Source organism: Eucyclogobius newberryi, unplaced genomic scaffold, assembly GCF_026437365.1.
Source record: "Eucyclogobius newberryi isolate DKJ021-1_F unplaced genomic scaffold, fEucNew1.0.hap1 SCAF_13, whole genome shotgun sequence".
Lineage (NCBI taxonomy): Eukaryota > Metazoa > Chordata > Actinopteri > Gobiiformes > Gobiidae > Eucyclogobius > Eucyclogobius newberryi.
In genome coordinates, this window is record NW_027315757.1 from 5,426,405 (window position 1) to 5,440,719 (window position 14,315).

At 40.6% G+C, this 14,315-nt stretch overlaps 1 protein-coding gene across 4 annotated transcripts in view; it reads left to right on the plus strand.

The window, feature by feature from the left end:
* The window catches only part of hoxb3a (homeobox B3a), an 83,269-nt gene that overhangs the window by 53,745 nt on the left and 15,209 nt on the right, over positions 1 to 14,315 (plus strand). The window contains exon 1 of one of the 4 annotated variants that reach the window (XM_072442382.1): positions 14,069 to 14,221. The exons of the other annotated variants lie outside the window; for them this stretch is intronic. The gene's annotated coding sequence lies outside the window, so the exon portion shown is untranslated. Of the gene's footprint in view, positions 1 to 14,068; positions 14,222 to 14,315 lie in introns of those variants that run through there. 4 annotated transcript variants of the gene reach the window in all.

Below are 14,315 nucleotides of genomic sequence, written 5' to 3' on the forward strand. Positions count from 1 at the left end.
TTCATATTTATACGTTTCTGTCTGGATGTCCCCGCTGCAGATGTGATTTTGTGTGACAGCGAAGAGTCGAAATCCTATTTCAGAGACGCCACTCAGGACAAACACGAGACTTGTTGGCGTGGTGGTGAAGAGGTTCTTTTTGAAATCAGAAATGTAATAAAACACAGCAAAATATATATATATATATATGGCAAGAAAAATACAAAAATAGACCACAAAAAGGTACATTTTGTCTTCTTTTACTCTATGAAAGGTTAAACCGCAATAAAAACAACAACGTTTTGACTGTATATTTCCATCTTTATTCAATATAGTGAAAAATATTTGTGCCCGAAAAATTCAATGTGTTAAAGCTTTATAGGCCAATATGACATTTTTCAAAGTACAAATTATGTTGATTAAAATGAATATAGTCTTACTCACCTTGGATTAAACCATAACATTTTCTAAACCCATTTCCTATGAACATATATTTCACTAAACTACATTAAAACCGCCATCCGTAAGATATATTTGAGTCCAAACCATGCGAACTAATGCAGAAAATATCTTTGCAGTTTTTAATCCATTTTGAATCGAAAAACAAACAAAAAAATACTTTATCTCATCTCATCCGCGCGTCCACTCTTCATCCAAACCGAAATCGCGTTTTTCTCCCATTGCTCCCACTGACTGCACAGCGCCTGAACCAAGATTTTAACTCAAAAAACCCGCTGACTTAGATATTTTTGTCGCTTTTTTTTGTTTTAGACACGTTAAAAAACACCCCAACGATGACAAAAACGGCACGTTAATGTGTTACGCGCTGAGAAGAATCGAGTCTATTGTCAAGCTCGGGGGCCAGTTAAGGCTGAGATGAATGTTTAGCAGAAGAAAACCGCTGGAGGACAAAGCAGTTTGGAGAGGAACTGGTCACCAAGGAGAGAGGAAAGCCTGGACAAGACTATTTTTACACCAATACTAATCAAATGGACTGAACGAACACTGTTTTCTAGATAGAATAAATATAGCTCAGTATTTATGCAAATGTGCTCACGTTAAACCATCTCCAACGAGATAGTGGCTTTTCCTCCATCTATAACGACAATTTGGATATCAAAACACCACCTTTCTCGCCTTTTAAGGATTTCTGAATGATCTGGTTCAAATACAAGTTCTCTGTGAGGTGAGCCCACGCGTCTGTCACACGTGAAAGCCACAGCAGCAGCAGTGAGCACACTTGGACGAGATGGACCCTTCCCACTCACTGCAGCGTCTGGTCGCCATATTGTCTTTCTCCCACGCAAAAAAGCTCCACAATGTAAGCGCGTCGAGTTAGTTTGCCTTCTACGGGGAGACAAATACACGCGAAAGGTTAAGGAGACTCGTCATAAAAATAGCTTTATGCACGATAAAGACATAACCTAATAACATTTAAAAGTAATTATGTTTTACGTCCTTTTTACGCATGGCTTGATCCTCGTTTTACGCATTGCACAGTTTTAAATAATACTTTAACCTCAATCAAATGATGAACCAAATATAAATACAATGCATAACTATCCATAGCTTTTTAACGTTCATTTTTTTTTGTTTCAGCATCTTCTAGACATTTTACGCATGGCTTGATCTCGTTTTTATGATTTTTTTTTCAATATTTACGTGCAGCATTTGATTACTAAAATGCTACAACCAAAACATCATTCTGATTTGACGTAATGATACAATCCGAATCAAAGGGGTTCTAAATAAAAATACGATACATCATAGCTCTGTATTGCTTTGTCCGCGCGCTCGAGCCTTGTTTTTACGCATTTAGCTTTCATTCTCTATTGGGTATCAAAATTGGCATACAGTTTTTTTTTTTTTTTATCGTGTTAGCATAGAAGTCTTGACAAAAACGAAACAGGAGCGTTTGGAAAGAAAGGTGGAGCGCAGCAGTAGGAACATAAATCCAAGCTCGGGCTCATAAATCTGCCAGTGCTTAAGAGGCGCGTAAAAGCAAGACCAACGTTACGGCAATAAAGTAAATCAGCTGCAACAGGCACCCAAAAAGAACACCTAACCACCTGCTATTATCATTTTAATCAAATTATTATTATTAGGCTAATTATTATTATTTAGGTCTTATCTGGAAGGGAAAATCCGCCGTGATCCAAGGTATTTCCCCGTAAATCTTCTCATTACGGGCGTGTGGAGTATTGTTAGCCGCTGGAAATAAATCAATAAGCAGCCTTGTGCTAATTTATGATCTGCTACACGAGGCCAGTGATTCGAGGCACGTGAAAAATGATATTCTCGAGACGTATCCACAAAAAAGGGGCTGAGAGAACCAGAAGTGTAGCAGTGGAAAGCGACGATAAAACGCAGCCTGAAATGTGTCCAGCAACGCTATGTGCTCACCTATTCTTTTGTCTTTATCAAATTGAACTTCCCACTAGCCCTTTTCCTACTTTATCTCCTCTCTCTCTTCACCGCGTTGAGTGTGCGCATGTAAAGGCACGAAAAAGCGTGGGCAGATAACACAAGCCAATATCCAAACAGGGGACGCGCGCGGCGGGGAGATAATAAAAGCCAACGCGACACGGCACGCGTTTGGTGTTTACACAGTGTGCGTAAAGCTGCATGGCCAAAAAACAAGAAATCGCATAATTGAGTGCTTATGATTTATAAAAATGCAGTTAGAGGCCTATCATTGTGTTAGTCCAATTCAAAACACGCGTACGTGTAGAGGTTTTGGCGCATTGTGGCCTAAATTTAAAATTGCAAATGAGAAAGGAGTTGACGATTGATTATATGTACATTATATTAAATGTAATAGAAAGCTGTGATATGATGGGCCAGAAGTATTTCATCCTCAATTTTAAATAATATCCCTGTCAATAAAATGGACACACTTTTAGTTTCCCGCATATTGGTTTTAGAATTCTGTGCGTTTTTGTAGCAATATGTGGACAGAAAAGGCTTATTGAATTCCTGAATTTAGAATTTGATTGGGGCGCAAATACAATCACTCCGCCACAACCTCCAATAATATGCAAACTTATGTAAGTTGAAGCTTCGAAAACCATTTTAAAATCCTCTCCCCGCGCAGTGGCTTTTGGAATCTGCCGCTCAGACAAACCCGATTATTGAACATTTTAAATGAATGTGTTTGGTTTGAGAGCCGCAGCCGAGCGCACGCACGCACGGGACGGAAGGAGGGACGCGTCGGGGTCAGCTCCCAGCGGAACGTCTGCTCTTCCTCTGCTCTGATCCGCGCGCAGCTTGACGCCATGTCATAACCAACATCTGGCCCAGTGCACGGTCACGCAGAGGCTTTTCGCCGCTCCACTCACCGGTCTGCGCCCATTGGACAGAACCGGCGGCGGGACCCCCTCGATACCTCTCTCTCCCTCCCTCCTCCTCCCCCACCACCGCCTCTGCTGCTTTCACCTCCACGGGGCCACTGCCGGAGCTGTCAGTCCGCAGCCCCTGGTTCAGGCACAGTTCACCGTGTCAATCTGCTGGACCCGAGCGCGTCAAACCACAGGCGGGGAGTGCGTGCGCGCAAAAGCCAGGAGGGATCGTAAAGGAGAAGACACACACACATATGCTTTTTAGTCTGAGTTTGGGTTATCTCGGGTTAGCCTCAGAGAAGATTAGCTCGTGATGGAGACGCGGGAGTAACGTGCAGACCAAAGCAGAGCACGTAAAACGTCGCCAGCAAACACGTTCTCAAACGCGGCGCAAAGTGGAGATCTGCTAAAAAGGTAAGAATGCGCCGGAGTGGGGGGTGATCTATGGGTTGAGAGTTGGAGTAGGGCCCCAGACTGAGAGAGTGGTCCCAGTCAGGTTGTACTGGAGGCGAGCTGCTGGATGTGGATGTTGAAGATTTATGGCAAGGACGCGCGACGAGATTTATGTCCAAACCAGCGCACGCAGCACGGACTCTACACGTTTGAGCGCACGGCGATGTCTGCATAGATGTAGAAGAAAGAGAAGAATCTGTGCACCACGATGGATTCAGTCAAATTGATTTCCAGCACTGGATGATTATAGGAAAAAATATAAGCAATCGCCAGACGATCAATTAGGCGCAGAGCAGCTTCGTGTAATCCGCTGTTTTAAAAGGAAGATATAAAAGTTGTGTCCACCAGGAGTAGAGCAGGTCAAACCACAGCCGTGCAGCAGGTAGGTGTTCTCCTCTGGTCGCTGGTTCGACTCCCGTGTGTGTTCCCAAGGCTTTCTTTCCACCTTCCGCCGTCATTAATTATCAGTGATACGTGGTTGGGATTCCGCTCTTCAGAGACAAGCAGAGGCATCCGCGGGGTGTGCTTTGCTCTATGGACGTGTGTGTGTGTGTGTGTGTGTGTGTGTGTGTGTGTGTGTGTGTGTGTGTGTGTGTGTGTGTCTGTGTGTGTGTGTGTGTGTGTCTGTGTGTGTGTGTGTGTGTGTGTGTGTATGTGTGTGTGTATGTGTGTGTGTCTGTGTCTGTGTGTGTGTGTGTGTCTGTGTGTCTGTGTGTATGTGTGTGTGTGTGTGTGTGTGTGTGTGTGTGTGTGTGTGTCTGTGTCTGTCTGTGTGTGTGTGTGTGTGTGTGCGCGTGCGTGAGTGCGCATGGCACGAGACCAGAATAGGTAGGAAAACGACAAGTTTGTTCAAGTGTGGCATGTGTGCTTACAACACACACCGGAATGAATCGAATTCACCATCTTGATTTGAAAAGTTTTTTATTTTGAGTATTTTTTAGTGAAGTTTAGGTCAGTTTGCTCAATCAAAATGCGCATTCATGTAGGAACAATCAAACGGACCAATCTTCACCTAAAGATCCTTGCTTGTTTGATTTAATCCACTTCACCAGATTTATATGGGACATTGTAATCGTTTTCTCCAAGTGCATGTTTCCTCCCTTAGAGACATAAAGATCGACACACACCAAACTTTACGATCTTGGATTCAAAAGCTTTTCAAAGATTAAATAGAAGGTTTCGTTCAGATTTAATTCCAAACCTGATTTATTCAAGTTTTACCTCTCAAAAATGTGGCCAAATTTGACTTCTTACAACAACGTTCAGGAATGTAGTTTACTCAAATCCTACATCCAAAATCCCGTCTGTAAATAACTTTGACTCTATAGGCCTGTGTCAACAAAATTAAGCAAGAAATTTAAACATGGCTCTGGCCAATTTTCAGATTTGATGTTCAGAAATATGTCATAATTTGGCAATTTTCACACATTGAATGTCGTACGTTTCAAATTGATATCTATACAATTTAGATTTTTTTCAATTAGTGTCTTGCCTGAAAATAGTCAGCCAGAAAATAGAGCACTTTTCTCAATAGCTCATATCTATATCACATTGGGTTTAAAAGTCAAATATTTCAACACATTTTGTCAATGGAGTAAGAAGTGCAAGGATTCACTACACATATTTATAATATATATTGAAACTTCTAAACATCCCTAAAAAGGTGAGCAGGCAGGTGCGTGCGTGAGCGTGCGTGACACCGGCAGAATGAGTCGTAGTGAATAGAGCTGACGGCGAGGTGTAACGGGAGAAGATGCATGTGGCCGGGCCGTGATTTATGAGCGCGCCAACAGATTGCTTACTCAAGACGCCATGCACCTCCGCCCCTCCCTCTCCTCTCCATCTGCGCGCATTGTCAAGGCCTCCGTCCCCAAACAGCAAACACAGCCGCAAATAGCACCGCGTTTTATGTGTGTGTGCTTAACTTAGCCAGGGACACCCCACTTTTCAGAGTCTCTGTTTAGAATCTTGTTTTGTTGTTTTTTGTTTGTATATTTCAAACATGCATAGAAAGGCTTCACGTCTTAGGTACCTTATGTTCTCGGGCATAAAGTACCTAAAGGAAACTAAGCAACATTGTTAATTAATAATACAAACACAAACAGTAAATAAGCTAGGACAAGAGATATGAAATTAAAAATCTAAATAAACGCACGTAAAGTGTAAATATAAGGCTCAAATCATGTGCAAATATCAGATTAACTGAAGAAGCTACTTGGATGAGTGGCAAAAAATGTTCACTCCTACATCGTTGGCGCATTTTCTTTTACTACATATATATATATATATATATATATATATATAAACATATATATATATACATAAATAAATAAATGGTCCAACTTATATATACTTATATTTAGTCCGTCTCCCATTGTTCATTTAGCTCTGTTTTACTTGTGCATTCCATTTCATTTAATCTAAGGGAGATTGGTTGATGTAATGGGCTGATATTTACACTTTTAAGAGTATTGTCCAGCAAAAATATAATATTATTAATAATATTTTGGGACCAATAAGATTATGCACAAACATGTATACAAACAATCTGTAAGACCTGATGAGTTTGTAGTAAAAATCACTGTATGTACTTGAAAAAATTATGAAAATCTGCCCCAAACATATTGGCCCAAAAACATTTTAAGTAATTGTTTTTTCCGTATTTTAAACAATCAGCACTGGCCATGAAAATCAGTCGATCTCCAGTTCCGAACAAATGCTCAAACTATTTCAATATGTTCATATAGCTCATCATATGAATATTTAGCTTAAATTTAATTTAGTCTCTCATTATTTATTAATATTCTATTTCCCCCAAAACTAGTCTTGTAGTGTGGCTGCCAATTATATGCAACGTTTGTCCTTCCTTGTCCTCCCATTCCCAAATACAATGAAAGTTTAATTATTTAGAAATCTATACAGCAAAATGTCAAAACTCGCCCAAGATATAGGCTAGTCAAATCAAATGTGTTCCGCTGCCTGTTCTGAGTGTACAAACAGTAAATGTGTAATGTTAGTTTAACCATTAAGCCCCTATCAACGACAGGATCAGAGGTATGTGAACAGATCGCTCACTGCAGGAGCCCAGCCCTCTGAGCGCCGTGTCAACAACTTCTACAGCTTCTGAAACACTGAGCCTCCAACACGACAACTCTGACGACACATAGAACCATAGTTAAACCAAGCAGAATGGAAGAGATGTTTGAGTTTGGTATAATTCACGCTAGAAAAAGAAGAAAAAAACATTTGAAAAGATTTATGGTCAAAAGCATAGAGTTCTTTTGTTGTTAACAGCCACATCCAGGCATTTTAAAACCATGAAAGTCGGATTTAGTCATATTACTCAATTCTTTTTTATTTGGTTCATGGTGATACTTTCAAGCAAGATATCATAATTGCTACTAATTCAAATGGTTTAATATTGTTCCTATCTCCAAAAATAATTAAACATTTTACAACCAAGATCTAATAGATTGACAAAAAACGAAATATTCTACTATTACAGTATCCAGATCATTATGTTTTTATATTTAGAAAAAAGTATTCACACTTGTCATTGTTGACCCCAGTTTAGTCTTGACTTGGTTTGATCCTCTTGGTTTAGTTACCTTAGAAAAGTTCTCCAATTTGGCAGTAGAATAGCAAAGGATCTTGGTCTATGTGCACAATTTCACTTTACAAAACAAACCACAGGTGCTGCCATTTCCATCTTGCTAATATTCATGCTAATATTATTACAATGCTGGAAATATTGCAGCATTCCTCTGCATCTTTCAAATGATGCCCGTAAAACATCCAATACAGATTATGCCTGTACAATCAGTTCAATAGGCAAATCCACAACTGCTTTGACCCCGGCGGTTTACTCGCACGTCCGGAATCGTACCCACAACTCCTCCTCGACGCTAAACACTGCATTGATTTTGTCATACATCACTGACACTGCGGGCAAAAGCAGGGACAGGAGTAAAATAGTCTGACAGTTTACAAAGCTCGCTCCAATAAGCTTTGTGCCAAGTCCGCGGCTAAGGTTACGACGCTAGCTTCATTTTTTTTGGCCCTTCGGTGATGTCTGTGTCAAAAGTAGTTGTTAGCAAACCAAGACAAGCCCGGGCCAGTGCAACCGTGCAACAGTTGGGGGGTATCGGCGCATAAAAAGCATGTAATTGCAACTGTTTTGTGCCACGCTGCCAAACCGCAAAGCTACTTAGGACGCTAATGTCTGCTAGCATGCTTGAATTAGACAATCACTCAAATCAATGACAGGATTATTGATTCGGAATTAGCTCTGATAGATGGGGTATTATGATGTATTGGTTTCTTGCTAAGTCTCGTGGTTAATTAGGCGTTTGAATACAAATATGTGGAATTATTGGTTTAAATAACTGCAGGCTTTGATTGTACTGATGCAATAACACTAATTTAGTAATAACAGATAGACACAATAGCATTTAATTAGCCATAGTAAACTTGTGCATCTTTGAGTTGGCTAGCTTACCGACAACGCCACTGTCTAGTTCCTTTGCTAAGTTTTTTCAAAATAAGATATCTACTTTCCTTTTGCCTACAGTTATTCATAGCTTTGATCATGTTACAATTGCACTTGAGCATGCGTTGCTTGGCTCATTCCGGTGTATGGTGTTACAAGAGTTAACCTAAACTAACCCTGAAAAATTCCTGTGGATGAAATGACTTGCCCTAGCCGCTATACATGATAACTGTATAGGCTAATAGCCAGCAAAAACATGTAGAATTTTCAATGCAAGATCATCTTTATCAGCAAATCTTTTAATTATTACTGATATATTTGTACTTGGACAAGTATTACATGCAGTTTTAAATGGCCTACTTTTGTAAAACATGATAGTGACCTGCACAAATGTGTTTTAGGAGTTGGTTGAAAATTCTGATTCAGTTAAACACAGACACATCATTGAGACATATTGAAAAGCTGTGTATGTGATCAAGTAGGAAACTTATTTTTAAATATATACATTTTGAATCAGCACGTTGTGTACTCTACTTGCAGTTTTTGGCTCAGAATAATAACCTATGTGACAATAAGCTTGCAATAGGGTTATCCATCTCCTCAGAACTTGAACTTTACCTTAATCAATTCATAGATGTATGAGCAATATTATTTAGTTGTAAGAAATATTCTTACCATAGTTTTTACTTAGTTAGTTTCATGTATATTTGACAATAGTTACAGTTAGCTGTTTAATATTTTAATGTATTTGAGTACAATATTTTGGCCTCCCTACATGTCTGCGGCTCGTGGCCCCTCTCCTTGGCCCGGCTTTCCTTTTGGCTCGACTATTCGCTGTAGCTCTCCTGGCTAGTTCTCCACGTTTTTTTGGCCCTGTTGCCCGCGGTGACACATGCTCTCTCCGCTCCGGCCACATCCATCCTCGTTGGGCCCGCTCTGACAGACTTGGTGAGCTTGGCACTTTTCACGGCCCCCGAGCAAGACAAAAAAAGGCCCGATCTCACCAACCACCGACCCCCCGGGCCCTGTACCACCCCCCTGCTGCCCCCCCTTCAGCCCCCACGGCTCTTAGGCTGTCATGGCTTCCTTTGAGTTGCAGGTTAAACATTAGCATGGCTGATAAAGATTAACTGAGTGTCAATGGAAGGCGCTGATGGTGGGGTTTTCGCCGAACAACTGGCCACTTAGCGGGACGGGGGCGTCGGAGTCTGGGTAACATCTTGTAAGCACGCAAACTGATGTAATTTAACTGGCCAGGGTGAAACTTCTCTGTGGGTGTAACCTGGGAACATAATTGCTTTTGTTGAAGGATGAATTTGGGGGGGGGGGGGGGGGGGGGGGATTTAAGGTTATGAAGGTATAGAACTGATTAGTATTCTAATCTATACTATAATTTCAATTGTGATAGCAAGGAAAAGGCTCGATACTTGCTAATGGTGATTACTCTTTTAAGGACAGGAGAAGGCATTTCTAAAGACAATTTAAAACAAAGCTATATTTTATCTTTTGCATGGGTAAAAGTTCTCAAAATATCCTCAACATATAAACAGGAAGTTGAAACCCCCGAATAGATCAAGACAATTCTGAAACAATTTGGGAAATGTCTAATTGTGTCCTGTTTGTGATGGTTTTCAGTATCGATACTTGCTCCTGGTTACTGCGTTGTCCTGGTAAACATGAATGGATTTGTTCTAGTTCAACAGATCATACTTGATTCAGACCTGGTTCAGTTTAAACATAGAGGCATTTGAGTAAACAAGGTCAAAACTGGGACCAAAACGTGCTCTTTTTCAGACTGTGACTTAGTTCTGATTTTGGCCTGGTTTACACACTTGTGTTTTTTGGGTCCATTTGAGCCCTATTTTTAAAGTTTTTGTTCTCAGTTTAGAATTGTGTCCTTTTTCCTGGTTTTGATCTGATATTAAAAAATCGGATTAATTTGTAATAATTTCGACAAGAGGACACACGCTTAGAGCATGTGTTCCTAGTTTAGACTTGAATTGTTTTGCTTGAGCTATCACAGAAGAGTTGTGTTCTTCTCTGTAGTCTAGAGCCGCAGGAGCAGAAGCAGCAGAAGCAGCAAAGCGTCTCCTGTGCAGTTAGTTCCCATGCAGTTCCCAAAGTTCCCCTGCAGGTCTGGAGAGAACAGCCTGGACTTGTGTGTTCTCTCAGCAGTGCGCGGTCTTGGGTTTCTGATTGCTTGGGTGGGAAGCTAACAGGAAACGCCCAGGAACTTATGTCATCGTCACTTTAGAGAGAACTACGAGGAAATCCAAAAAACTGCTTGGACCTCAGACATTAGACAAGTCTATTTGTGAACTTGGAAAATGACACGGTGACATTAATGTTTGTGTTGAGAAAATGATCGATGATATTTATTGGTCAGATTGATAGCAAGCTAACATTGTGTAACATTAGAATTGAAGTTATTACAATATTTCAAAGAGTGATGGCTCTTCATAGGTGATGAAATCCAAACAACATAACATAAGTATTTTTGCATTCCTTTAATTTAACACAGTTTATATTTTGTGATATGTATTTATGTTTTTTTTTTGCACCCATCGCTCATTTTGTGATATTGTTTGTAATATTTTTAATTAATTTTTAAGAATAGTTTAAAGTGGTTTCCATGATCAAGATTATACAGTAACATTTAAAACAAACAAATGTAGAATAAAATAAATGAAAATAGAATAATGGAAGTTGGAAGATTGAAAAGTAGTACAGAAGTAGACTACAAAGCAGGATCTTTTACTCATTTTCTTCTCTTATTTTTGGATTTCCATAAGATCTGTATCCGATGAGTGCAAGCGTTGCAGAACATATTGGCAACATGGGCTGGTGCCTGTTCTTAAAATAAAGTAATTACTTTAAAATCACAGGACTGTAGGAAGCTAAAACAGCTGTAATGTAATGTAGATAGGCACCACCTCCCTGTTAGCCGGTTCAGATATCACACTCCACCACTGCAGTTAGCAATGTGGCTGGAGGAACCATTTGCACAAATGACCTAAAGTTCAATTACTTTTGCACTAAAGCTCATGTGAATGGTTTTAAACAACAAAACAAGTAGCATCAGCTATTGTCAGGCTTTGAAATCCATCCCGATAAAAAACATAGCGCAGAGCTGGAGAGGCTGGGGGCAGTTCAAGACCATTTCATCTGAAGGGGAGGCCCACACAGAGGTGCTGACAGGAGCAGACACAGGAGTCGGGGACAGATCCAAGATGGCCGACGCGTAAAAGGTTATGAGGAGAGATCAGGGGCCCCCAAGTCAGAGGTCACACAGATACTAAATGTTAGCTGAGCACTGCTTGTGGGCTCGCTAATGTTGAATGACATTGGAGAGTTCTGAAGGTACAGACAATCGTGCGAGGCCTTTAAAATGTTCAGCGCATCCGAACTGACCAAAATAACTGACCGTCAACTTCTACCCAGTGGCAAAGGATGTTCCTGTATTTGCAGGATTTTGCATAGAATTGTATTGTCATGAACTCAATTTCTAATTCTATTGCTTGGTTTCAGAATACAGTACACAGCATAAGTAAGACAATATGATTGAATGCAAATGGAAAATTATCATGATTATTGTTTGTATATTTTATTATATTACGAGTCGTCTGTATGTTTTTTCTCTTTTTTGGTTGTATTTGAGCTGCAGAGGGAAATAAATGCTATGTGCTATACCTTTCATTACCATGTCTCATTTTATGTATATTTCCTTTCATTTTCAGTATGGATCAAAACGATTTACTTGCAAACTTGACTTTGATGGTTATTTATAGCAGTATTTTTGTAGCAATACTTCTCACCATATATATTTATGTCATTATTGTGACAGAGCTAGTAGGATATGTTTAAGTTTATGCCAGATGCCCTTCTCACTGTGAGGTCTTGCCCAGGGACACAACATTTCTCTGTGTGTGAGATTGGAACTGGCTATGCTCTGGTTGGTGGGCATACACATACTTAACTCACAATGCCACAGTTTCCACTCTGTAATATTGTCAAGTACATAACTGGTTGCGGCTTGTCAATGATTATTTCTTTCTTTCTTTCTTTTCTTTCCCTATCACAACATTGCATCACCAAAATTTTCAATTCACCAAATCTCTTTCGCTGTTAAAATATTGTTGAACGTTTGTTTGTGTTTCTTCTTTACGCTGCTAGGACACTCTACATTTGCCTTTGTGGACTTCTACTAAGCGTTATCTAGTGTTTTGAGCATGCTTGGATTCAGCTGAAATCCTTTAATCCTCATATTCAAATGTTGTGTTTTCATTTGTTCTTCTCTGTTCATTCATGCGGCAGAGAAGCTGTGTGTGCTGTGCCAGGCGGTGACGTCACCACAAAACGGCACCGCACCGTAGTTTGAACCAGATTATGGGCCATTCCGACCCATAATATAGAGCAGACCATAGAGGCGAGGAGATAAGGCCTGACCTGCCTGATAAACTTTGGGACAGAAACCGTTTATCTGAACGAGGATGTTGTGCGGAGGGTTCTCCAAATCAAACAAATGCAGACTGAACTGTGCTTTACGAAAAACAAAGAATATTCAAACTAATTCAAGCAAACATGATTATACAATTTTTGGAGGCAAGATGGAGTGAGTGAACACTACTAGTAGTAGTGGAAGTTGTTTCACATGTCTGGCTCAAAGGCACAAGGACAGCAGAAGAACTCTTATGGTTATTTGTGGTAGTAGGAACAGTAGTAGTGGGAGTAGTAGTATTACAGTAAAAAAAACAGTAGGAGTAGTAGTAGTAGCAGTAGGAGTTGGAGTAATAATAGGAATAGGAATAGGGGCAGTAGTTGTAGGAGTAGTAACAGGATGAGGTGGAATAGCAGTAGTAGTAGTAGTAGTAGTAGTAGAAGTAGATTGTAAAATACTATTAATAAACTTGTATTGATTGATAGCACACATATTCATAAACTGTCACTGGCCATTTTGATCCGTGTTAAATCCTAGACTTTGAACACCCCCTATGATTATATAAGTGTTGTGTTGGTTTTATGCCAGACTTTGAGCAAAATACATCTAGGCCTTGTGTGTATGATTAAATAGTTCATACAAAATGGGCATGTGCTGTAGATTAGTCAATAAACAAAACTGAACTGTTCTTTTATTCATAATTGCACCATTTAATTTGTGGAATTACATAAAGTGTACGAGGATTAGGAGTATAGGAGTGGTGGGAGGAGCAGGAGTAGTAGGATCAGCACTAGGAGTTGGAGTAAAGGGTTAGGAGGAGTAGGATTAGGAGCTGGAGAAGCAGTAGTAGGGTTAGGAGTAGTAGGAGTATGAGACTAAGTAGTAGGAGTATAGGGTTAGGAGTAGTAGGATTAGGAGCTAGAGAAGCAGTAGTAGGGTTAGAGTATTAGTCCGAGTAGTAGGAGTAGGAGAAAGACTTGTAGAAGTATGAGTAGTTGGAGTAGGGAGGAGAGGCAGGCAGAAGTAGGATTAGTCGGAGTTCAGATAATAAACTAATAAACTAAACATAATCTTTTTTTGAATAATGAAACTCTTTCATGTGAGACTTTACTCAAGGATAAGTCAGAAGTGCTGAAGCCCGTCACTGATAACGTCATGAAAGTGGAAGAAACGCGTGGGAATCTGATTTGAATCCGAAAGTGTCCCTCTGTCACTTTGCCCCAGCTTGTAGCCTGTAGCAAGCTCGGATCCGACCCACTCCCTCCAAAATGTGGCTCATCAGCTGTTTGTGCGCGTCTGGAGGCGGCCTCACTCCCCTTTTGTCTCGGCCTAGGGGCTAGCGGGCTAAAAGCTATAGTCAGGCCCAGCAACTTTAGACTAGTGCAGTCAAATGGGGGACAGTCAGCAGGCCGAGGGGTGCAGTCATGGACGGAGCTGAGCCTCCAGTGGACACACGGGGTTTGGGTGCGCGTGTCCCGGTTGGAATAGCAGCAGCAGAAGTGGGACTGAGGCTGAAGAGCGGAGGTTTGTGTGATTTATGTGTTTGGAGAAGCTGTCAGGAAGAAAGCAGGCTCTAATAACAACCGCGCCATGCAACAACAGCGCGTCGTCTCCGTTA